At 40.2% G+C, this 24,084-nt stretch overlaps 1 protein-coding gene across 6 annotated transcripts in view; it reads left to right on the plus strand.

Annotated features, from left to right (window-relative positions):
• erbin (erbb2 interacting protein) overlaps positions 1–24,084 on the plus strand; it is a 210,270-nt gene that overhangs the window by 62,502 nt on the left and 123,684 nt on the right. For 5 of the 6 annotated variants that reach the window (XM_072595708.1, XM_072595703.1, XM_072595697.1 and 2 more), the window contains one exon: positions 524–603. The exons of the other annotated variant lie outside the window; for it this stretch is intronic. The gene's annotated coding sequence lies outside the window, so the exon portion shown is untranslated. The remainder of the gene's footprint in view (positions 1–523; positions 604–24,084) is intronic. 6 annotated transcript variants of the gene reach the window in all.

Raw genomic sequence — 24,084 nt, forward strand, 5'->3', positions numbered from 1 at the left:
GGCTTCACATAATTAATACTTTTCACCTTGTTAAACTGACCTCACATACTGAATGCTACCTCATCTAGTTAAATGGCTGTACATAATTAATTGCTTTTCCACCTTGTTAACCCATTACCCTTGGCTGTAACACACCATTGTAAACTGTAAGTTCTTATCTGGTCTGAGTCATGCTCAGCTGAACCTCTTGTTTTGCAAAACTCAGAACTTAACTCCTTCCCTGTCTTATACTCTATACACATTCTCAAACCAAGTTCTTTTGTCTATCTCATTTGCAGATAATCAGCTTTTAAGCATAAGGGGCAATATGATCAACTCTTATTCCTTTGTATTCGGTAGTACTTCTGATTGTGTTTTACAGCAAGAAATTCTTGACTTGCAGAATTACCTAATTCCAACTTAGAAATGTCTAGTGTTGTTGCTTAAGCTCGTTTTTTTTTCGGGAACAGATTGAAATCATTTCAGAGCCTTTACAACATGCCAACTACCTTTTAGAGGAACTAATAAGTTTTTGTATGTTTAGGTCCAATGAAGCTGAACCAAGGCACTGACTGGGACGTAGGAAGAATCAACATATTCCAAGAATCCTGAGCCGTTCCACTGGTAATTGTTCAGCACTCTTTTTCCTAGTAATTTGGAACCACTGTTAAAAGGGGAATTTTGAAATACATACAACGAAACTGCTTATTATGAAATGTGAGGCAAGGGAACTGTTGAAATATCAGATTCTACAAGGGAATATTGGAACCATCCTAGTTGTGCTGTGGTACTATTACAGAATATGAAGGATGTTTAGCTTGTATTGTCTCTAGGAATGCTGCCTAAATAGTTTCTCTTCAATGATCTCTTTTAAAATTGCCATGCTCACCTCCAAGCTGATAACTTGTGCACTTGAGTATAGAAGAATGTTGGACCATGTATTTCAGCTGTGGACTCATTGTGTTTTAAGAACTCTCAGCGGCCTCACCTTTTTTGTACTGTGCAGGTGCTCATTTTGTATTCTGGTCTGTTGTCATTTTGTACAAGTGAGGAACTGAGAATACAACTAAGAACAAGACTATGGGAATTGCAGAAGAGCTTCAAATAAGTGGTAAACGCCTTAAAAGAGTAGTGACTTCTGGTACATTTCCTCTTTGGGATGATTTTAGTTTACTGCTGTGTAGGCTTAATCTAGGTTATGGAGTTATCATTATGATGTTTCATAGTCACAAGTTTTTTTGAGAATACCTACAATGCTGCCTGTATCTGCTGTTGCAATAAAAATACATGGCATATCACCTCCATGTTTGGAAAATATTCTGTCACTTCAGAGCATGACGAGTGCTGAGGGAGAACTATTCAAATTACACTCTTGTGAGGATGAATCCCTATGTATCTACCAAATAAGAGACATTTAAAGAATTCAGCATTGGCAGGTAATGTTAGTTTTGCATTTTTGTTTTGAAAGTTTTGGTTTGCTATCTGGGTGTTACAGCAATTTTATTTTAATTGGTCCACTCGATAAACCGCCAAAATTTAATGCCTCAAATGTTGCGAAATTTACTGTATTATTCTGCCCATTTATTCGAGCTTGTTAATTTATTTACCTCAATATAAATATACTTGTTCAATTGAGTGGCTGCACGAAATATCAATTTCTTCTCAAATGGCGAGATCTGCTGCGATGCCAGCAGTCAGTTGGGAGTGCGAGAGAGAAGTTTTATTTAAGGAAGAGTTGCATTACAGGTCATTCTGCTATAACGCATGTTTCATTAATGTGAGTTTGCTATAACATGATCGACAAATTGGGGACACTGCTTCTAAAGCACAAAGTTTAAAAGCGTGCATTGGTTACAGCATGATTTTGGCCCCATTAATTTAAATTGTTGCAGCGGGATTGCCCAGGAATGGAACTAACACATTACAGCAGAACCGACTATTATTTGTGATTTATGCTGTAAATAAAATGTAGCAGTGATGTGCATACCTTCGCATAACATTTCTGTTACTTAGTGTGTGTTTTTATATAAATGTAACTTTTTTGATTATCCAGAATAATTGATTAACTGGCATACTCTTGGTCCATTAGGAGCCAAATAGTTAAAAAAAATACTGAATTTGCAGTAGTTTATTTCGATCACTGATCTAGGTCTGGTAACTATTCAATGTGGTTCAATTAATTTAACTAGCAAGCACGCTTATTGCTTTACTGTTAACAAGGTGCCGTGATTATCAAAAGATATACATTTAATTTTGGAAATCAAGGTATAATTAAGGGCTAAATGTTCCTATGCCCCAAAGTGATCATGCTTTAATGAACTGGTTCCTAACTAGATGGTGTCTTGGACAAAAAAAATTAGTTGTTAAACAGGTGAATCCTTTGATAGCATAGACTAGCGTTATATTTAAGTTGATCTTTTATCCAATGTTGCAAAGTATGGAATGCTTATTAAAACAGTTCATTCTAAGTCTGTTGGAATAAAGTGCATAGTTTAACGTGCCTTGGATTGAGGTAGTAATTATTCATATTCACTTCTGCCTGTACGTCATCTTCAAAGTGAAAGATAACCCATTGTTCAGGATTCGAGCATTATGGTTAGCTGATACAAAGTAGTTTTAATGGTTTGTCCTTTGACTATTCATGTCTGCCAGGAGCCACTTTCCCCAGCAAGCATATCTTGCGAAGATGGCATTGTTTGAATGTGAGTTGGGTTTGTAATCAGGATAGCTGAAAATGTGTTGCTGGAAAAGCACAGCAGGTCAGGCAGCATCCAAGGAGCAGGAGAATCGACGTTTCGGGCATGAGCCCTTCTTCAGGAATCCTGAGGAAGGGCTCATGCCCGAAACGTCGATTCTCCTGCTCCTTGGATGCTGCCTGACCTGCTGTGCTTTTTCAGCAACACATTTTCAGCTCTTATCTCCAGCATCTGCAGTCCTCGCTTTCTCATTGTAATGAGAATATGCTGGTGGGGATCTGATCAATTTAGTTCTCCGCATAAAAATCTGAAAGAACAGCAGATGCAGCAAATCAGAAATAAAAACAGAAATTGCTGGAATATTGCAGTAGGTCCAGCAGCATCTGTGGAGAGAAATCAAGAGTTAACGTTTCAGGTCCAGAGGACATTCTTTAGCATTGATGGTAGCTCGGAAAAAGTTGTATTTTATGCATAAGTTAGGTGGGGGGAGAGAGGGTGAGGAATGAGCGATAGGTGGAGAGAAACCCCAAAGTGAGAGAAGAACATTTGGTCAGAAAAGGAGTGGGTAATGGTCAGAATGGGGATTATTAGTGGTTCCCAGTGAATTATGTGTAATAACAAACCATGTGATAACGAGGCCTGATATGTTGGGGTTGGGTAAGGAAGTAGGAGAAAGTGCCTCGCGCCTTAAAATTGTCGAATTCGATATTTAATCTGGAAGGCCAAATGGAAAATGAAGTGCTGTCCTTCCACCTTGCGCAGAGCATTGCTGGAGCACTGCAGCAAACCTGGGACAGAAATGGTGGTCAGGGAACATGGTAGTGTATTGAAGTGGCAGACAACTGGAAGCTTCGGGTCATTTTTGTGGACAGAACGTAGCTATTCTGTGGAGCGACTCACCCAGTCTGTGCTTCACTTGCCCAATGTAGAGGAGACCATGTTGTGAGCAGTAGACTAAATTCTGTGAAGTGCAGGTAAAGCACTACTTCACCTAGAAGGTGTATCCAGGCTTAGGAGGGAGGAAGTAAACTGGCAGAGACTACACCTTCTGAGGTTGCAGGGTGGCATGGGGTTATGGGGCGGTGGTGAAAGATGACTGCACCAGAAAATCCCTGTGGAATGCAGACAAGGGAGAGAAGGAAAATATGTGTCTTCTGCTGGTGTTTTTTTGGAGGTGGTGAAAGTAGCAGCTAATGATCCTTTGGATGTGGATACTGGTGGGGGTGGTAGGTGAGGACAAGGGGGTGGCTATCACTGTTGTGGGAGGGAACGGGAAGGGTAAAGCCTCAGTGCGGCTGATGTGTCAGACCTGACTGAGGGCCCTGTCAGCTACGTTGTTAGGAAATCCTCTATTGAGGAAGAAGGTGGACATTTCGGAGTGCTGAAGTTGGCATCATCCGAGGAGATGCAATAGAGATGGGGTAACTGGGAGAATGGAATTGAATCTTTATGGGAAGCAGGGTCAAGGTAATTGTGGGAGTCGCTTGATTTGTGACGGATCTTGGTAGCGAGCCTCTCACCAGGAATGGAAACTAGAGGTGTTGAAGAAGGGAAAGGAAGAGTTAGAAATGGCCAGATGAAAGTGAGACCGGAGTGGAAATTGGAAGTGACATTGATAAACGTTTCCACGTAGAGTCATAGAGATGTACAGCATGGAAACAGACCCTTCGGTCCGACCAGATATCCCAACCCAATCTAGTCCCACCTGCTAGCACCCGGCCCATATCCCTCCAAACCCTTCCTATTCATATACCCATCCAAATGCCTCTTAAGTGTTGCAGTTGTAACAGCTTCCACCACTTCCTCTGGCAGCTCATTCCATACACGTACTACCCTCTGCTTGAAAAAGTTGCCCCTTAGGTCTCTTTTATATCTTTCCCCTCTCACCCTAAACCTATGCCCTCTAGTTCTGGGCTCCCCGACCCCAGGGAAAAGACTTTGCCTATTTATCCTACCTATGTCCCTCATAATTTTGTAAACCTCTATAAGGTCATCCCTCAGCCTCCAACGCTCCAGGGAAAACAGCCCCAGCCTGTTCAGCCTCTCCCTATAGCTCTATCCTCCAACCCTGGCAACATCCTTGTAAATCTTTTCTGAACCCTTTCAAGTTTCACAACATCTTTCTGATAGGAGGGAGTCCAGAATTGCACGCAGTATTCCAACAGTGGCCTAACCAATGTCCTATACAGCCGCAACATGACCTCCCAACTTCTGTACTCAATACTCTGACCAATAAAGGAAAGCATACTAAACGCCGCCTTCACTATCCTATCTACCTATGACTCCACTTTCGAGGAGCAATGAACCTGCACTCCAAGGTCTCTTTGTTCAGCAACACTCCCTAGGACCTTACCATTAAGTGTATCAGTCCTGCTAAGATTTGCTTTCCCAAAATGCAGCACCTCGCATTTATCTGAATTTAACTCCATCTGCCACTTCTCAGCCCATTGGCCTATCTGGTCCAGATTCTGTTGTAACCTGAGGTAACCCTCTTCGCTGTCCACTACACCTCCAATTTTGGTGTTGTCTGCAAACTTACTATCTGTACCCCTTCTGCTCGCATCCAAATCATTTATGTAAATGACAAAAAGTACAGGGCCCAGCACCGATCTTTGTGGCACTCCACTGGTCACAGGCCTCCTGTCTGAAAAACAACCTTCCACCACCACCCTCTGTCTTCTACCTTTTGAGCCAGTTCTGTATCCAAATGGCTAGTTCTTCCTGTATTCCATGAGACCTAACCTTGCTAAGTAGTCTCCCATGGGGAATCTTGTCGAATACCTTACTGAAGTCCATATAGATCATATCTACCTCTCTGCCCTCATCAATCTTCATTGTTACTTCTTCAAAAATCTCAATCAAGTTTGTGAGACATGATTTCCCATACACAAAGCCATGTTGACCATCCCTAATCAGTCCTTGCCTTTCCAGATACATGTACATCCTGTCCCTCCAGGATTCCCTCCAACAACTTGCCCACCATTGAGGTCAGGCTCACTGGTCTATAGTTCCCTGGCTTGTCTTTACCGCCCTTCTTAAACAGTGGCACCACGTTTGCCACCCTCCAGTCTTCCGGCACCTCGCCTGTGACTTCGATGATACAAATATCTCAGCAATCACTTCACTAGCTTCCCACAGAGTTCTTGGGTACATGTAGAAGAGAGAGTGAAGCAGCACCAATGATATCATTGATATACCAGAGAAATAGTTATTGGTGGGGCATGGAATAGGACTGGACTAAAGAATGAACCAGTTACCCCAAAAAGAGACAGACATAAGTTAGTGCCCATGCTGTTACTGATGGCCACCCTGTTTTGACCTGAAGAGCGTGAGAGGCGATAAAAGAGAAGTTGTTCAGAGTGAGGATGAACTCTGCCAGGTGGACGGGGCTGGTTATTGATGAGGGTGGTCCAGGCCTGCCTTCCAGGAAGAGATGGAGTGCCCGGAGACCATCCTGCTGGGAGATGGATGTATGAAGGGATTGCACATCTATGATAAAGAGGAGGCTGCTGGAACCCGCGAACTGGAAATTTTGAAACTGACTTCAAGCATCAGAGGAATTGCAGATGGAAGTAAGAAACGACTGGATGTCGGGAGAAAAGACCGTGTCGGGGTAAGAAGAGCTGAGTTGTGTGGGGCGGGAGTGGGCAGAAGCAATGGTCTGCCTGGGCAGTCATGTTTGTGGATTTTGGGAAGTTGGTAGAAGTGAACTGTGCAGAGTTGGGAGACAATAAGCTTGGAGGCAGTTGGGGGGAGATCCCCAGATGAAATGAAGTTAGTGACGGCTGTGGATACAGTAACTTGATGCTCTAAGTTGAGGGGGGTAAAAATCTAGCGAGCAAATAAGCTGAGCTATCTGAGAGCCGGAACTCAGTCTCTGCAATGTACGTCAGACAAAGAGACTCAGGATATTTTGCCCAGGAGTGACTCGAGGTAACATTGCAGGTTCAGTCAGTTGTTAGGAAGGCAAATGCAATGATGGCATTTGTTTTGAGAGGAGTTGAATACAAAACAAGGATGTTCTTCTGAGGCTCTAAATGGCTCTGGTCAGGCCACATTTGGAGTATTGTGTGCAGTTTTGGGCCCATGTCTCAGTCAGGATGTACTGGCCCTGGAGTGTGCTCCGAGGAGGTTCACGAGAATAGTCCCAGGAATGAAGAACTTAATATCTGAAGAACGTTTGAGTACTCTGGGGCTATATTCGATGGAGTACAGAATGATTGGGGTGGGGGGGATGTAATTGAAACATGCAGAATACCGAATGGCCTGGACAGAGTAGATATGGGAAGATGTTTCTATTGGTAGGAGAGACTAGGACCTGAGCGTATAGCCTTAAAGGGAAGGCCTTTTAGAACAGATAAAGCCTTATCTGCCAGAGTGGTGAATCTGTGGAATTCATTGCTACAAAAGGCTTTGGAGGCCAGGTCATGCTCTTTTTTAAGACTGACTGATTAGGTTCTTGAGTACCAAGAGGATCAAAGGTTACAGGGAGAATGGGGTTGAGAAACTTATCAGTCATGATTGAATGATGGAACAGACCTGATGGGTTGCCTGGCCTAATTTCTGTTCCTATGTCCTATGATCTTACAACCGAACCACCCTTGTCAGCAGGCTTGATTACAACATTAAGGTCCCCATTTGGAATAACTGCATTATGGTCTTTTCATGTGTATTATATTACTCCAACCAAAGCTCACATTTCAATCACTTTTAGCAAAACAGGGACTTGAATAATGAATAATCTGTGACCCACATTCAAAGATGCAGCTGCACTAACTGTCTTGTGGATTGCTGACAGTCACAGTGGTTTCCATTAATCTTATCCACAATAAAAAGATCATTTGGAATGGTTCCCTTGTTATAATGTTACCGAATGAGCAATCCAGCCACCCAAGTTGATGTCTTGCGATACAACTTCAAATCCCACCTTGGCAGTGGATGGAATTTACATTCAATTAATTTATAAATCTGGGGTAAAACATTTGTCTCATTAATAATGATTACAGCAACTACTGAATTATCATTAATTAAAAACTAATTTATTACTGAAACTGATTTGCTAATATTAACCAGTGTCCAAAAATCTGCTTTTCAAACCTAGTCTGGCATGTATGTGACTCCAGACTCCCAGCAATGTGTTGACTCTTCATTGCCTTCTAAAATGTCCTGACAAATTACTCCATTGTATAAAACCACTGCAGAAGTACCTTGAGTGAAAGCACATCATGTGAATTGTGGAGGTTCATGAAGGTGTGTGCCACAAAATCCTTTTATGTAATTCTTAAATTGTGCTGTTTTAAACACTTCTAATTTGATAGACTTTGCATTAATATTTACTTTAGTGAAGGGCTCCTGCCCGAAATGTCTATTTTCCTGTTCCTTGGATGCTGCCTGACCTGCTGTGTTTTTCCAGCACCACTTAATCTTGACTCGAATCTCGACTCTAATCTCCAGCATCTGCAGTCCTCACTTTCACCTCCTTCACTGTTCTTGTTCAGTAGATTTGATATTTTTTCAAACTTTTTTGAATTTGGTCTGCAATATGTGGTTAAGCCTTCAACCTGGATTTCTCAAACTAAAATGGGAAACAAGTATGAAAATAAATAGCTGCACAAAACACTTTATTTCTGTCAAACTTGAACATGTTAAACCAATTGCTCTGATAACTTGTAGTTGCGTATTTGAAATTATGACTGGTAAGATAGTTTGTGTTAATAGGCACTTAAATAGATGATGGATAACTCCAGATACACAGCAAATATGCTGACTCTGAATTGTCCTCCTGAAATGTTTTGATAAACCATTCCATTGCAGCAAACCACTACAGAAACTCCGGTGGTTGTAAACACACCCCATGGATTGTGGTTCATGAAGGTGGTTTACCACCATTTCTTCAATGACATTTGGGGATAGGGATTAAATGTTGGCCTTGCCAGCACATTCTCTAAACTGGCAACCATGCCTACAAAATGAGTTCTCATCTCATTTCTCATCCTTTCACGATCTGGTTCTCCTTTCGGTCTCTGCATCATCTTCCAACCTTTTATCTCTTCTGTTAATTCTCCCCTTTTTCGATATGCTTCTTCAGACCCTGACCTCTTGCATTCTCCTTTTATTTTCCTCTTAACCATTCAGATCCTTCCACTACCAAGGCACAGTGACTGCAGCACTTATCACCTTTGTGATACTGCAGCAACTCTCCAAGGCTGCTTTGACACAACCCCTCAAACATGAGAATTGCACCACCAAGCAGGACAAGGGCAACAGCTGCACAGGAGCACCACCACCACTGGCAAGTTGCCCTTCAAGCTACGTCCCCTTACCGGGGACTGTATTATCATTCCTTCACTACCAGTAGGTCAAACTCCTTCGGCTGTCTTTATCAAGATGCTGTGAGTACATCTACACCACATGGACTGCAGCAGTTCACAAAGACAGTTTGCCACCATCTTTAAGAAAAAATGGCAACGGGCAATAAATGCTGTCTTTGTCAATGGTGTTTTCATCCCAAGAAAGAATTTTTAAAAAATGAAGTTGGTCATTAACAAAATAGGCATAAGTTTGTCATCACTATGGCTGCCACTATATATTGTTTCTCCCCAACCCCTCAAATTTGAAGTGGTCATCAATTAAACTTGCCCTGCAAAGAGCAGCTCTATTTTCAATCCTTTGCTTGGCTTAATCCATTAAATATAGTGATTTCCAAATCTGTGAAAATCTCAGTGAAAATGCTGCCCAGAGCGCAGTTAAGAGTCAATCACATTGCTATAGGTCTGGAGTCACATGTATGCAAGACTGGGTAAAGATAGTTTTCTTCCTAAAGATGATCGGTGAAGCTGATGGGTTTTTCTGACAATTGATAATGATTTTGTGGTTGTCGTTAGATTCTTAATTTAAGATTTGCATTGAATTCAAATTCTACCATTTTTCAGTAGCAGGATTTGAACCTGGGTCTCTGGGTTAAGTGTCCAGTGTTGATGCCACTAAGCCATCTCTCTCCCACCGCCACCCCCCCCCCCCTGATAAAATGACTTTGGCATTTTCTGTATTTTCTTTACCCTGTCATTGACATTTCTGCCACTCGCTGACCAGGCCCTGTGCTCAAGCATTTACTCACTCAAGTCTTCCACCACACTTTCCTCTTAAAATCCATTCTCCTTGTTGACCTTTATTGTGCCTCATTGGGATAGTGTGCCGTACATCAAATGTCGCTTTTCCTAGAGTCTTAACAGAAGTTGAAAAATTTTATAAAATGTATGCAAAATTCTCCAATTTACCTGAGTCTCCAGACACAAGTGGACAGAAAACAAGTTCTGGGTTTCTGCACTTAACAAGAATTACGATGTGTCATAACTAAATAGATTCTTGCTACAGATAAAGAATTATAAGCTGTTGACTTATAATACTGTTATACTCTGTCAAACTCTGAATTCTCTTATAAAACTTTCCCTATGCGTCCATATCAACTGACACCGAATGCCACCGCTGTGGGTGGAGGGAAAGACTCAGAAGGCAGTGCAAATGGTCCTTCCCCAGGATTCACTGAGATGATTTTTTTTTGGCTTGTCAGGAGTTGCTGCTCCTGGATCATCATCTCCAAATACTTTTATGTGCTTTTAGGAGGCTGAATACTCATTATGGTTTGCATCTAAATATTGTTGTAAAAAAACTCTTGATTTTCAAGGTGGTATGAGAACTTAAATTCTACTATTTCAACATAAATAAAAGCCTGACTTAACCACCTCCTTCCTTAAGGGTGTTGAAGAATGGAGGATCAAATCAAGTGTTTTGTGGTTTGTTGACGTCAAAGTTGAGGGAAAAGTTTAAAGGTTACGGTGCACTTTTGGATAGCAGAGGAAACGGAAGTATTACTGTTGGTGGTTTTATGTCGTCTAATCAAGCTCTAATTCAGCTTTGTGTTAACATCGCCAGTTTCTTTTTCTACATTAATTCTTTATAAGCTGTTGGGAAGCCAAATAAAAAGCACAATTCATCCCTTAATAGTCTAACATACTAAAGCAGGTCACACGACAATAAGTTGGAGGCAGACAGCTAACAACTTAGTTGAAATGCATTTGCCCATGCAGCCCTAATTAGCCATCGCTCAGTGAGTACCAGATAATACAGTGCTGATCAGCCATTTTCCAAAAATGGATATCTGATATCAGCGATGGATAAAATAACTGCATGAACATTAAAAGTTCATGGTCTGACCATGATGTATTAAAACAGATTTAAACGCCTTCATCCTTCTCTATAAGCTTGACATGTTGCGCCAAGTGTCATCTATCCTGTGGCTAAATTCAGGGGAGAGAAATCATCAGAGGGAGCAATCAAGGTTGAATGCAAAATGTTCCACTTCAAACTGCTTCTGTTGTCCTCTTTCATTCAGGAGTACTTAGTAAATTTTCAGGGCAATTTATGGGCAAATGAAGTTGCATAAAATTAATGTAGTAACTAATTAACTGAATCAGTGTACGTTTGTGGAGTTATATTGACGGCTATTTGATTTGGTGCCTGAGCTTGAAACCAGTTACAATTTTGCACAATAAGTTGGGAGCTCTGTGCAGTGACATAATAGCAAACCATGAAAATGGTGAAAAGTAGGGACAGTTGTAAAGGTTTTAGAATGGTTTCAGTCCATGTTTGAGTTGATCCAAGCCTACATGAAGATTGGCAGCAAAGGAAGGCACTTAACCAGAGTATTGCTGCTTACGAATAATTGATAGCACAAATGCAGAGCCCAAAGCTGTAAATCTGAACACATCTCATTGGATTAATGACCTTGTGTGGATGGGAAAATGTATATATTACAATTCCTATGGGAAACTATCAACCAAATTTACTGAATGACCTCCAAAATGAAGAAATTACAATGAGATTGCACTTGTTGTAACTTTCACTGTAGTACAAATCAGAATCAATACAAATTAGCTCTCTGCCCAAATGCGATGCAATGTGCAGTACCATCAACTCCATTCTTCTCGGACTTGAGTCACACTTCCCAGCAGACGCATTCTGTCTGAGGTTTTGAGGTATGCTTAGCAGTGACATGGCATTTATCTAACAGCTCTCTCTCACTTGTCATGTCAGCCCTGATGGTGTTCCAGAGTTCCTTTGCAACTGACCAACACGCAGTTTGTGAACCTGTTCTCTGATACAAACTCTCCACTCTTTTACATACCTGACCTATCATGTCACTTCAGGATTCCATCCTTTTTTGCTCATTTGGAAGGCAGCCCCTGTGTTGCAGACAGGTTCCTGCTGGAGTGCACTTGCAAGCTGGTGTATAAGCAAGTCAGAACACATTTCAGGACAATGTAAAGGAACTGTTTGTAAGTACAGAAAATGTTTATAATGTCAGAATTTTAAATTTACACTCCTGTGTGAAATCAAGTTTGTATGTACGAATGTTCATAATCAGCCATTGGTAAATCTGAGACCCCCTGTATGTCACTTTCCCACGAGCTTCTTGAATTCAATTTTTTTCTCACTACTGCACCAAAAGCTGACTTTCTTGGAGCTTTTTTGGCTTTACATGAATTCTCTGTTCTTCTTTTTGCTTCAATATGTGAACTAAGCAGCTTCGCCCATCAGCTAACCTGCATTACAACAGTTGACGCCTAATGGTATTATCTCTAGGCTATTAATCCAGTGACCCAGGTAATGATTTATGACTCTGATTCTAATCCTACCATGGCAGATGGTGGAATTGGAATTTGAATTTGATTTAAAATCTGGAATTGGGAGGATAATGAGAACTATAATTGTCAGAAAAATCCATCTGGTTCACTAATCTCCTTTTTAGGAAGGAAACTGCCATCCTTATTTCATCTGACCAGATCCACAGCAATTGGTTGACTTATAACTGCCCTCCAGGCCATAAGGGATGGACAATAAATGCTGCCCTGGCCATCGATGCCCACAACCTGTGAATGAAATAAAAAAGCTCTCTTCTGTGTCTGCCGCTCTGCTTGGCTGCTGCTGGATAGTTAGTTTCTGGCATCTTTAGGACTTGATCCCTTTTTGCTCATTTGGAAGGCTGCCCCTGGGTTATGAACGGATTCCTGCTGGTTTGATACTGCTTAACAGGTCAAGGGTCAGGTCACACAGACCAGGTACGACTACTTCTGCAGCTTTGCACTTGAACCTTTTAGAATCGATGCAAACTCTTTCAAAGCCTTGTTAGCAATTCATTAAAAAAGTTATAGATTCTACAAACACTTTGGAGGAGTTGTAAAGTTTCCTTTCTGTTCAGCTTGATATCAAAATTGCCATTTACTGTAGATGCATGTTCTGACTGCTACTCATCCCAGCACACTTCCAGCCAGTGAAGAATTTGTTGCAGTGCAGTGACTGTTCAAATGTAGGAAACGGGGAATGCAGTTTGCTCCCAGTAAATCCTACGCACAGCAATGTGGTCTGACCAGAATGCCTGTCTGTTTTTTTTTAAGGTTGAGGAATAAACATTTCCCAGAAAACAGTGGAAAAGTCCTCAAATCATCTTCAAGTAGTAGCAGGAAATGTATATGTTTAGTTGAGAGGGAGAGGCAGCATCTTAATCATTCATAACTGTCCAAGAAAACAATCTGTGCCAGTTGAACTGCCCATTCTGATTTTCTCAGTTTTGTTTCATGCTTGCCCCTCGCACCTTGTCTGGGTACTTTTAAAATTCTTCAGAACTTCTAGTACTTTATCTTTTAGCTTACACCCTGCTTTATTTTTCTTGTCTTCAGTACTCTAAGGCTTGAATTGAAAATGCTGACTTAAAGGTGCCCCCCCCATATAAAAGTATATCTTTAACAATTTGTCTTTCATAGTGAAACATCTCCATTGTAGTACAGTATTCCAGTGCAGGAAATGGCACTAGCTCTCACTGCAATGTCAGATGGTGAGGTTGAATGCTAGAGGACACAATTGGAGCATTTGTGTTAAGGAGATAATTAGAAAAAAAGTTTAGAAAAATTTGAGTTTCTTTTAGGGCTTTGAATTATGTCCATGGGACTCTAATAATTTAGTCTGTTGATAATTTGACTCTTTTTGCAGTAAAACATGTGAATTAGTCATCAAGTCAAATTAAGCAATACAAATAGGAAGAATGTAATAATTTCACTTCAATTCAAATGATTTTGTTCAAATTATTTTCTAACTATCATCTATGTATCCTCAGATTAAAAAGATAGGAACACAAAACCGTAAAGTACAGGAATGTGGTTTCAGCCTCCATGTCTGTGCCAACCATGATGCCATTTCTAAACTCATCCCATCTACTTACATGTGGTCCATATTCCTCTATTCCCTGACTATTCATATATCTGTCTAAATGCTGCTTAATCTTTCCCAATGTACCCGCTTATACTACTTCCTCTGGCAACACGGTCCAAGATTCCACCAGCCTCTGTGTAAAATGCTTTCCTCCACATTTCCTTGAAACATTTTCTCTCACACCTTAAAACTATGTGCCCTAGTAGTTGGCATTTCCACCATGGGAAAAAGGCTCATAATTTAATATACTTCCCTCTGGTCACCCTGAGCCTTCAATGCTCCAATGAAAACAGTCCAAGTTTGTCTATCCTCTCCTTAAACCTAATTCACTCCAATCCAGGCAAATCCTGGTAAACCTTTCCAAAGCCTGCACATCATTCCTATTGTGTGGTGACCAGAACCACACTCAGTACTCCAAATGTGGCCTAATTAAGGACTTATGCAGTTGCAACATGGCTTGCCAACTTCAATGTTCAGTGCCTTGACTGATGAATGCAAGCCTATCATATGCCATTTTGCCACCTTATTCACTTGTGTTGCCACTTTCAAGACTTGCACCCCAAGATCTCTCTGAATATCAATGTTCCTAATTGTCCTGTCATTTAATGTATACTTGCCTCTTGCATTTGACCTCCCAGAATGCATCACTTCGCACTAGTTGAGGTTAATCTCCATCTCCACCCCACTTTTTAACTGATCTGTATCCTGCTGCATATTTTGATGAACATTCCTCACTGGTTTGCATGTCATTTCCAAACTTACTAGTCATACCACCTACATTTTCATGAAATCATTTTTGTGCATATTACAAATAGAGGCCTCACACTGATCTTTACAGAGTACAACCCTCCACAACTAACCTGTTTCTACTGTGATCCAAGTTACCAACTCTCCATGAATCCCAAAGGAGGAGCTTTGTTCCATGTAAATCTACAAAGCTCATAAATGAAGAAGGCAACGTGAACCATAAATTGACAAATACTTGTGAATGTAACTTTTACACCATTGGCATACAACAGTAGCTAGAGGGATCTTGTGGTGGAGTAGTATTGCCCCTATGTCTGTGCCAGAACAGCAGGTTTAAAGTCCAACCTGCTCCAGAGGTGTATCATAACACATCTGAGCAGGTTGACTAGAAATATGAGACTATGGCCATTGTTCTGCACTATTTTGATGATTGAAACCATGGGAATACAGAAGCTAAGCTCCAGTGGGGTGCTTTCTTGTAAGTTATGCTGAAGGTACCTGAGATGTACTTGATTTTTCAATATCTTGGGTTTTAAGCAGCAAATTTTTAAGTTCATGTATGTAATGTAAACCACCTTGGATCTTTTGCTGATTGTTACACCCTGCAATTCTGTTGCAAGCGAAAGGAAAAGGGAATTCTCTGTTTTACATAAGAATGGCATATTGTAATTTGAAAAATTTTAGGTTTCCATAGATGGGGACCAAATGCATGGTTGAATTGTTAATAAAGGACTGTTTGCTTTTGACAGCAGTTGTATTCCTTTTATGTGACTGTATATTCAAAAGTATATATTTCAATTCTTAATTAAAGTTGTTAGCCATTAACTGAAACTCACTTGTGCCTCCATATGTCAAAGCAGTCTGGAACTGTTTTTAGATTGGAGGTGCAGGATATGCAACGCATGCCTCTAATTAAGATTAGATTAGATTATTTTAGATTAGATTAGATTACTTACAATGTGGAAACAGGCCTTCGGCCCAACAAGTCCACACCAACCCACCGAAGTGCAACGCACCCAGACCCATTCCCTTACATTTACCTCTTCACCTAACACTATGGGCAATTTAGCATGGCCATTTCACCTAACCTGCACATCTTTTGGACTGTGGGAGGCAACCAGAGCACCCGGAGGAAACCCACGCAGACACTGGGAGAATATGCAAACTCCACACAGACAGTCGCCTGAGGTTTTTAATTAAAGCTTGTAAGTATTCAAAATTGAAGTTCTGCCCTTCCCAACACTTTGATTTTAGATCTCTTAACACTCCGTGACTTTAGATAACTGGACAAAGGCTGTTTTCAAAGCATCCAAGACCCTAAGAGTAGAGTTAAGCTCTGTAGCCCATTGAGTCTGCTACTCCATTCATTAAGATCATGGCTGATCTGATAATCCTCAACTCCAGTATCCTGCCTTTTCCTGTAACCCTTGGGTGATGTGCGAATAGTCCTTTCCACTTAAGAACTTGGTTATACTGTAGTACATTCACTTTCCTCAACCAGTTCATTAATATAGACAGTAATAATTGTGGGCTTGGCGTTGTATCCTGTGGTTCTTGACAAATTACTGGTTGCCAGTCTGAAAATGTCCTCCTTATCCCTACTGTGCCTTTTGTCAATTAGCACAATAGTCATTTGATTTGTTCTTTTACCGTCTCATTACTTGACATTTAAAATTTTAGCCTTAAACCTAAGGAAACTAATTTTGCATTAATATGTACAAATGAATAATGGTGTATGGAGAAATATGTGCCTAAAAAGTGATCAAAGAAATTCTCAGCAGAAAGAAAAATACTCTAAGCATTAATAAAGAATTCCAGTATCTTGTACAAAAGAGCAATTTTTAGTGTTGAACAATGGTCTTGTGTGGTACCTTTCTTAGTGCATAATCAACTATATTGCATCATTATGAAAAAAAAGTACATGTTCATTATGTAATTGATATTATACGGATTTCATGGACTTCATTAATAATTTTTGATAATAGATGTTGGGTGATGCGCGAATGCTCCTTTATGGCTTCGCTTACAGTTTCACTTTGTTTGAAGTGGGGGAAGTCTGCTACTTCCCTGCAATTGTTGCACTGAAATTGCAAAATGTTTTGGAGGAACTTGTTGATGAGAGACCCCCTCTGTGACACCAGTAGGATGATAGTGTCAGGAGGAATGTTGACCTTTAAAGCCTGTCACTGGGTTCAGGCATTTCTAACATTGCCAGATCAAATTATAGACCTATGTATAAAGCATGAGTACACCGTCTCTTGTTTTACACTTTCAATCAAACGGGTTCAAGCCATTGTTCTCAGTCCTACGAAACAGTGATGTCTACCGTATTCATGATTTGTAACTCTGGTGATTCCTCAGAACAATCCTGAAGCCACAGGGCTTTTTGGGCATAGAAGAACTGCCATGGAGAGGACGGTGGAGGTTGAAGGTTTCTCAGGGCAGGGTTCTGCTGCCTTTTGTTGCAGTTTCTAGAGTGTGGTGCTGGAAAAGCACAGCAAATCAGGCAGCATCCGAGGTGTAGGAGAATCGATGTTTCAGCCATAAGCAAGCCCTTAAGCCCAAAACGTTGATTCTCCTGCTCCTTGGATGCTGCCTGGCCTGCTGTGCTTATCCAGCAATACACTCAACTCTGATCTCCAGCTTCTGCAGTCCTCATTTTCTCCTGTCATTGCTGTTTCCTTACCTCCACTACAGAGTTTATTTGGGCATTTCCATCTGACCCAAGGCTTGTTGGATGAGGTGCTGCCAATGTGGTACAGTTTGTAGCAACTTGCTTCCATGCATGTAACATCTATCTTTTTCCTTTTCATTTGAGTCTTTACAGTGTCTTTATAAAGTGGTTTTGCTGTCTTTGAGATTGGCTACCACTCTTAAGTTCCTTTTGGAAGCTGACTATTTGGTAATACTTGGAATTATTTGTACGCACCATCCGAACCAGTAGAGCTGATTTTCGTGTGGTCATGACTGAGATCCTGAAAGAATTGGTTTCAGTGAGAATGCTGGAGTTTGTTCATCTGTCTTCCCATTTGACTTTGAGAATCCCATGAAGACACTGCTGGTGGAAATTCTCCAGTATCTGGAGGTTCCTTTTGGCAGGTGACCCATGTCTTGTTGCCATAGAGAAAGAAGTGCAGTGGCAAAACAGTTTTGTGGAATGAAACAGTAATTGCTGGAGAAACTCAGCATGTCCAGCTGCATCTGTAAAGAGATTGAATGTTGTGGACTAAAACCATTGCTCTCTTATCTGTATTCTGAAAGACTCAGTAAAATGTGTTATAATCAGTGGCACAGATTCAAACTCTGCTTCCTCTCTGGTGGAGCAGCAAACAATATAAATTAGACAACTGTAAACTTATGTGAAATTTTGTGACCTCTTTTATTTTGCATGTTAATATAAAGATTTATGATTGTTAACTTTTCGGTTTCCTGAGTTTAATATTTGCTGCTTACCTTGTGAAGGATAAAAGCTCATATATAAAAGTAGTCCATTCGGCCCACTGTCTATTGAAATGAAATCATGGCTGATCTGACAGTGCTCAATTCATTTTCCTGCCTTATCTACATAATATTTGATTCTCTTGCTGATTTCAAAATCTGCCTGTCTCTGCCTTGAATATCCTAGACAGCTCCATGTGTTGAGGAGTTCTGCAGTTTCATTTCTCTGAAGTTTAAAAAAAACTTCTCATCTGTGTCTTAAATGGTCGACCTTTTATCTTAAGAGTATGTTCTCTGTTCCTAAACTCTCCCACATGGGGAACAAACTTTCCATATCTATCATAACAAACACAGTTGGCTGAACACTTAGCTTGTGATGTAGAGTGATGACAAAAGGGTAGGTTCAATTCCTGTCCTGGCTGAGGTTAAATTAAAAGTCTCCCTTTCTCAACCTTGCCCCTCACCTAAGGTATGGTGACCCACAGATTATTTGTTTATTTGTTTTATTATTGTCACATATACCGAAAAAGTTTTGTTCTGCGTGCAGTCTGGGCAGTTCATACCATACAAAGTGCATAAGGGTAATAGAACAGACCGAGGAATACAGTGTTAGAGCTACAGAGCAGGTGCACAAAGAGCGAGATCAGTATTAAATTTAAAACTTGAGGGGTCCATTCTGAAGATAATAACAGGCTATTAACTAATAATAACAACAAGTTAAGCACCACCCAATAGTGCTCTGGGACTATGCTGATTTTAACATGGGCTTTTGTTTTACTAAGTAACCTTGAATGCAATAACTTATTGAAAGCCTTTTGGATAATAGCGTGTATGTAGAAGATAAAGCCAAAGTTTATTAATATAACGTCCTGGAAATCGGAATTGTTTGCTGGCTAGACTAAAAGTTAGACAAATCTTCCAAGCTCTTCAGTTATTTGGGATCTTATCAGTGCTTGTTTGGTTAAATTTGTTCTACAGGGAGATGATTGTGTGCAAAGCTGAAATTATCATGTAAACAAATATGCCAAATTTCTGTTTAGAAATGCTTGATTGTAATCAGTCTAGTAAAAAGCATTTAATCAAATTTGTCATATCAATATTTTGGGCAAGAGAGTCCCATTGATTTATCAAGTTCAATCTTTCAAATCTCAAAGAAGTTCAATTCTGGAACTTATCATTGATCCTGAAATTTCTGCTTAATTGGAGTTAAACATTACACCACTATGTATGAAAATCGAACTAGGATGCAGTCTGTGAAGATGAACATAATTTTAAAAAAAAGGCTTTACCTGGATTAAATTTCAAATCTGCTCATTGAAAATTGATCACAGCTTTTCAGAAGTTTACAGGAGTTTTACTTTAATGCCTATCTGAACGATTGTATTTATCATTCATACAGGAGATATTGACTTTCCTTATCCCATTTTAGTAGACATGCAGGATAGCTATTGAGAATCCTGACTGACTGACATTATTTTTTTTTTTGTTTTTTTTTAAAATTTAAAACAAGTCCTGTATATCTCTCAAGCCCAGTCCCCAGAACTTCAGCATAGAGTTCTGTATTATTAGTCCAGTGACATTACCATGACACCACTGCCTCTCTATCTGAGGTCATTGTAGCAGACAGCTGTGATGTTAGAGTTGGCTTTGTCAGACTTCAGCACTGTAGGAATTTCACACATAAACAGACATGATGGAGAGCCTTAACAGGTGTGGCAACATCTGTGGAGAGAAAGCGGGGAAGTAACAGAGAGTGTGTTAAAGCAGCAAATAATACTGAAGTCTGAGACCAGATGAAAAGAAAGACCAAAACCAAACATAGGGATAGATGATGATAAGCCAGGGAGAAAGGAAAGTTGCAGGTGGGGGGGGGCATAATTAGGTGAAAACATCTGTACCGAAAGCAGCCCATATGATGATATGGCCTTGAATGTGGGTTTGCGTAAAGGACATGGAAGAAGGTGTTCAGACCCCAAAATTATTGAACTTGATATTGAATGTTGAAGGCCGCAGGCTCCCCAATTGGAAAATGAGATGCTGTTGTTCCAGCTTGTGCTGAGCATTGCTGGAGAACTACAGTAGGCCCTAACCAGAGATGTTGACCAGGAACACAGTGGTGTGCTGAAGTAGCAGGCATCTGGAAGCTTATTTTTGCGACTAGAACTGGTTTTTGCTTTTCTGACTGATGTGGCTTTGTGCCATGAAGTTCAATTGAACTCTTAAACAATGGTTAAATGTAAAGGGAAGTTTGTGATTGTATAACCTGCTCTGTCTTTTAATCTCCTTTTTTCCAACATTTTTACCATCCTATCAACATGGCATGAAAAACTGATCCTAATGAGATCCACTTCCCTAGCATATTCTTTGAAAATGAGGATTTCAGAGGATGGTGGTGGAGGGTTGTTTTTCAGACTGGAGGTGTGTGACCAGTGGAGTGCCACAAGGATCGGTACTGGGCCCTCTACTTTTTGTCATTTACATAAATGATTTGGATGCGAGCAGAAGGGGTACAGTTAGTAAGTTTGCAGATGACACCAAAATTGGAGGTGTAGTGGACAGCGAAGAGGGTTACCTCAGACTAAAACAGGATCTGGACGAGATGGGCAAATGGGCTGAGAAGTGGCAGATGGAGTTTAATTCAGATAATTGTGAGGTGCTGCATTTTGGGAAAGCAACTCTTAGCAGGACTTATACACTTAATGGTAAGGTCCTCGGGAGTGTTGCTGAACAAAGAGACCATGGAGTGCAGGTTTATAGCTCCTTGAAAGTGGAGTCGCAGGTAGATAGGATAGTGAATGCGGCGTTTGGTATGCTTTTGTTTATTGGTCAGAGTATTGAGGACATGAGTTGGGAGGTCATGTTGCGGCTGTACAGGATATTGGTTAGGCCACTGTTGGAATATTGCGTGCAATTCTGGTCTCCTTCCTATCGGAAAGATGTTGTGAAACATGAAAGGATTCAGAAAAGATTTACGAGGATGTTGCCACGGTTGGAGAATTTGAGCTATAGGGAGAGGCTGAACAGGCTTGGGACTGTTTTCCCTGGAGCATCGGAGGCTGGGGGGTGACCTTATAGAGGTTTACAAAATTATAGGGGCATGGATAGAATAAATAGACAAAATCTTTTCCCTGGTGTCGGGGAGTCCAGAACTAGAGGGCATAGGTTTAGGGTGAGAGAGGAAAGATATCAAAGAGACCTAAGGGGCAACGTTTTCATGCAGAGGATGGTACGTGTATAGCATGAGCTATATGATGGTACCATGTGTGTTTGCATGTATGTGTATTTTTCTACGTAGGTGGGGTATCAATGGTAGAACCTGGGTTTTGGTGTGGGGCTTGATTTGAAAGTTCCATCATAATTATAAAATGGGAAATAGCTGTTTTTGTAGCAAGAGGACTTCTGCTTAAAGTTCTAAATAAGGAAATGTTAGCAAAAACAGCTTGTTGTTGCATTGCACTTTTAAAATATTGCAAATGTCCTCGGGCACTTTTGCAAGAAAATACGCACTTTGACACCAAGCTTCATAACATGATATTGCAATAATGGCCTGACTCTTGAAATTGCATTTGCTTGGTACAGAGAATGAGAAAGATAAATAAATGTCTCTCTCTGAGATTTTTAATGGCCCTTGACCAACGGTCTAGAGTAATGGACAGGCCAAGTTGTGATTTTGATGATGGTAGCCACCCAGCTCCCGTGAGCATCTTGAAAGGTGAAGAAAATGAGTGTCCCGTTTTTCCTGTCTGACAGGTTTAAAGTGATGATGCCACACATGTAGTATTGCCAATGTTGTAAAATGGTAGTGTTCTGAACATATGTTTTACCCTTGTAATCTAACATCTGGTGAACCTCTTCAAAGCTGCTCTGCTGTCCCTCTTTAAAGCCAAAGTGTCTCAGCTTTGCCAATGTTCCTTATTTCAGTTATTTGAGACCAGAGATTTGCCTGATGGTTCTTGGCATCACCTCCCCGCTTAAATGTTTCCCTTAGATTTGGGTAACCAAAATTGAGTAAGACTTTCGGTTCACGTTCTCCCTGTTCCCACTTAAACAGAACTGACTGTAGAAATGTGCCTATAATTGAGCTTTATTTCTGCTTCAAGATTTAAGCACTAAAACTTTTCACCCACCCAGCTTTCTTTTGGCATCATTATCTTTTCCTTTATGATCGTTAGTGTACATGTTTCTCTTAGGATTTAGGCAGAGATTAGACATCAAATGATGCGTTTGCATTTTAATTTTTGTCCTAGAAAAACATTAAATCACTTGTAGAAATGACTTGATATGTTTCAAGTGGGTGCATGTGATAGTTTAAATAAAGGAAGTTAATCACTCAGCTCTGTAAAATTTACTTTTTGATTCTTCCTGCATTGCAAAATGGTTTCCATGTGTCAAAAGAAAAACACAGCAAATGCAAAATGGGTATTGGAAATTTCAAAGGAAAAGATGGAAGCTCTCAAAGTCTGGCAGCATCTCTGGAGAGAGAAAGAGTTAAAGTTGAAGATTGGAGACTTGTTCAAGCTCTTGAGTATTTTCTACCTTTTTATTAAGGGAAATAAAGCAATGTCTAATTGCTGAAAGATGCTAATTCTGAGCTTTGGCTCATGTAGATGGTTGAAACTTCACATTTCCAATGAATGTGCATAATGTTTGCAACACTCAAGTTACAAAAATAGTGGTGTTGATAATCCTACAAAGTTCTAAGAAAATCTATTACTCATCAGTAATTTCCCATAAAAATTCTCCTTAATTCTTCAATTCTTTTCATCTGACTTTTTCTGGTATCCCTGGAATTGGTGACTATCAAGATGAATATTTCCATATCCATTTTGCTGTTTAGTAGGCAGATAAAGGGAAATTTTAATTCTTCCTGTTTTGGCCTTTCAACGAAGAACTGCTTCCACTGGTTGCTTGTTGAGGGTACACTGACAATCTGATGCCTGAAGACAAGAATCTTGATTACAGAAGAAACTTGGTTAAAAACATCAAAGTTGGGCAAAACATCGATTAATAATTGATGCCAACTATAGGCAAGAGTATATTGTTTTATATAGTACAAAACCTGTGCATATGTACTTCAGATAGAAGAACCCCTGGCCTGTGAATACAACACTAGTAAACTATTGGAATCTTAATGTGTGTCCTGGTTAGTCTTCTATATGGGAGAAAAGCATACAGATAGATTCCTCCAGAAGTGAAAGGAATGCTTCTATTCTTGAATATTATTCTAGACTACATAATTACAGAAAACAAAAAGTGCTGGAGCTCACAGCTGGTCAGGCAGTATCCATGGGGAGAAAGTCAGTCAACATTTTGAGCCGAGATCACTCTTCAGGTTCCTCTTAATCCTTTCCACCCACCCACTGCTCCCCTCCTTTCACATGTTTCACTCTCAGGCCCTCCAGATTAACACACTCTGAATGTGTTATTTGTCACTGTCAAATTACTTGCTTTCATTATTTGTCCTGATTTGGATTACTGCTACAGTTTCTCTAAATGGATCTCAGGTTGCATGTGGCTTTAGCTGAGTTCATTTTCACTTGAGATTGAATAGAATCTGCAGTGAATACATGCAGCCATCGTTATTTGCTCTTCAGAAGGATTGCAAGGAAAACGGCTGTTTCTTATCCCAGATGCAGAATAACTTGCTGTATGTTTTATTATAATATTTCTGCCCTTGGTAGGTAAAGTTAATCAGATCCTGTTGGATAATGATAAGGTGAAAAATTGCCTTGAAAAAGATGTAATTCTCATTCAGAAGTTAACCATGTGACTACCTATTTAAAAATTAAGATAAATAAACTTCCTCTATAAAATGTAAATACATTGGAAGAAAAGCTTTATGATACCATATTTTATATTATAAAATCTCCTTTGTAATTTTAATGAGGCTTTTTAGACTACACATCAATTCATAACAGAGCAGTCCAAAAGGATCATTAATTGGTAAACAAGAAAATCT

The sequence above is a fragment of the Chiloscyllium punctatum genome, chromosome 2 (assembly GCF_047496795.1).
Source record: "Chiloscyllium punctatum isolate Juve2018m chromosome 2, sChiPun1.3, whole genome shotgun sequence".
In the NCBI taxonomy this organism is placed as follows: Eukaryota; Metazoa; Chordata; class Chondrichthyes; order Orectolobiformes; family Hemiscylliidae; genus Chiloscyllium; species Chiloscyllium punctatum.